Source organism: Schistocerca gregaria, unplaced genomic scaffold (genome assembly GCF_023897955.1).
Source record: "Schistocerca gregaria isolate iqSchGreg1 unplaced genomic scaffold, iqSchGreg1.2 ptg000640l, whole genome shotgun sequence".
NCBI lineage: Eukaryota > Metazoa > Arthropoda > Insecta > Orthoptera > Acrididae > Schistocerca > Schistocerca gregaria.
The window spans coordinates 295,001-297,500 of NW_026062026.1; the positions used below are offsets into that span (position 1 = coordinate 295,001).

At 56.7% G+C, this 2,500-nt stretch overlaps 1 non-coding gene across 1 annotated transcript in view; it reads left to right on the top strand.

Annotated features, from left to right (window-relative positions):
* The first annotated feature begins 2,021 nt into the window (after positions 1 to 2,021).
* Positions 2,022 to 2,500, top strand: part of LOC126317662 (small subunit ribosomal RNA) — a 1,893-nt gene continuing 1,414 nt past the window's right edge. Inside the window, exon 1 of the ribosomal RNA XR_007556805.1 lies at positions 2,022 to 2,500. This exon is cut by the window's right edge and continues 1,414 nt beyond it. This is a non-coding gene — a ribosomal RNA (small subunit ribosomal RNA).

Sequence of the window (2,500 nt, forward strand, 5' to 3'; positions counted from 1 at the left end):
CTTAACCTAAGTTACACTGCACCTTAACCTAACTTACACTGCACCTTAACCTAAGTTACACTGCACCTTAACCTAAGTTACACTGCACCTTAACCTAACTTACACTGCACCTTAACCTAACTTACACTGCACCTTAACCTAACTTACACTGCACCTTAACCTAACTTACACTGCACCTTAACTGTCACATGTAACGTCACAGGAATGTAGCTTTGCCTAACAGCAACCCTCTGAACATAGTTCACTGCTTGGATCCTCTGGTGTCATGTGTATTTCTTGATGCCATGGTGCGTACCCTCACATAAAGGTCTTTCGAGTGTTGCGTACTTTCTACACAGTCCCGCTAACCACTGGAAGGGTGTACCGCTACAGAACGAATATCGCCCTCCCCTCCTGCCCTTCCAAGCTGGTCGGTCAGGCGTTTGTTTGTGAAATGAGCCTTGCAGCTGTTCAGTTGCATTCGGTTGTCGATGCAGTCAGTGTACGTTGTGGTACGGCCTGTGTGGACTGTCCGCTGATGTACGCGTAACCCACACTGATCATCCGTCGTTACGTACTGAGTGACATAATGTGGCACATGCTTGACCGTACACCGGCTGCGCCCTACAATGGCGAATCATAAGGGCCATATGTTGTGCACGATGCTACTTGTCTCGTCTCCCCATTACAGCGAGATTGCACTGTTGTACGCCGTACAGACATGTGGTAAGTAGGTACGGACGAAAGTATTGCATGTTGGCCCCCCCCCCCCCCCTCCTCCCTCTGCCGGGAATCAGCGTGAGCCGTCTGTTGATGTAGCGACGAGGGTTTTCCTATTTAATCGTATTGCCCCACACAACATGATAGCACGGTGGACCGCGTTCCACATCTGCGACATGCTACAGAGGCCGGTTGACAGTCGACCGCGCAAGGGACATTGCACACGTGCGCGGACCATCTTCCACGTGTTCTCTCGTGTACATGCCGCAGTGTGTATGTGGGCTGATGTAGCGTGTCGTGACACATAACATGCAGGCATGCCAGAATCGTAGATTTCGCAAATGTAGATTGACGTATACGTTTGCTGCCAAAGATCCGCAAATGAACTGGAAATCAGTTGTTGAGCGGTTGTTCGCGCTGCAGGTGCATCGGTGATAGCGACGATCGGTACATCTGTGAACCGGTTGTTTCGGCGGTACCCGCCATGCCCCCGAACCTGAGTTGGCCATGTGGGTATGAAGCGATACGAGGCTGTGGCTTGGCGGGACAGTCCCCGGCCGGTGAGGGGGGGCCGCCCGGCGTGCTGGCCGCGCGCTGCGTGAGCGCACGCACTACAGCCGGCTGGTGGGGGGCGCCCAGTGGCAGGAGCGCCGGCCGACGGGCCCGGCTGGCGTCCCAGCTATGCGCCGGCGCACCCTGCGCGCGGCGCCAGGCGGCCAAAGTGGGTTCTGCCGAGCCCGGTGCGAAGCGCGGTGGACATCTGCAGTGTGCTGGTCCGATTGCGGACTGTGTGCGTTGAGGATGCGCCGCCGCCCGGCACTCGGCGTCGCGACGCCGTCTGCTGCTCGGTCGCCCCCAGCGGTTCTCGCAGGTGGTTTGTATCGCAGCTCTGCGGACGTGTTGGCGCGTGCGCTGTGCTGGGAGAGTTCGCTTCTGCACCCAAGTGGGGCTTTGCCCTTCTGTGGCGCTGGCGTTGGAGCTGCCGGTCACCGTAGGTGGCGCGTGTTGTTTCCCGCCGGCAATGCCACGACAGCACGCTCCCGGGCCTCTGTCGGCAGCGGCAAGCTCAGTTGGGAGCACGGGTGTTCGCACTGAAAGCGTCTACTCGCCTATCTCCGGGCGATTGCGCCTCTCTCGAACCCGACCAAGTACTTAGGACGGCGCTGCGCGCCGCCGGGACCTGAGAGGGTTTCGAGGTGTATCGTGCAGGGGAGCTCAGCCTCCTCCTGTTTGCAGAATAATTGAGCGGACGCTTGCGTGTTCGCGCGGGCCCTCGGGACACACTCCCGGGCGGCCGGCTGCTCAGCTCTCGTTGACGCAGCTCCCTGGTTGATCCTGCCAGTAGTCATATGCTTGTCTCAAAGATTAAGCCATGCATTTCTCAGTACAAGCCGCATTAAGGTGAAACCGCGAATGGCTCATTAAATCAGTTATGGTTCCTTAGATCGTACCCACGTTACTTGGATAACTGTGGTAATTCTAGAGCTAATACATGCAAACAGAGTCCCGACCAGAGATGGAAGGGACGCTTTTATTAGATCAAAACCAATCGGATTGGCTCGTCTGGTCCGTTTGCCTTGGTGACTCTGAATAACTTTGGGCTGATCGCACGGTCCTCGTACCGGCGACGCATCTTTCAAATGTCTGCCTTATCAACTGTCGATGGTAGGTTCTGCGCCTACCATGGTTGTAACGGGTAACGGGGAATCAGGGTTCGATTCCGGAGAGGGAGCCTGAGAAACGGCTACCACATCCAAGGAAGGCAGCAGGCGCGCAAATTACCCACTCCCGGCACGGGGAG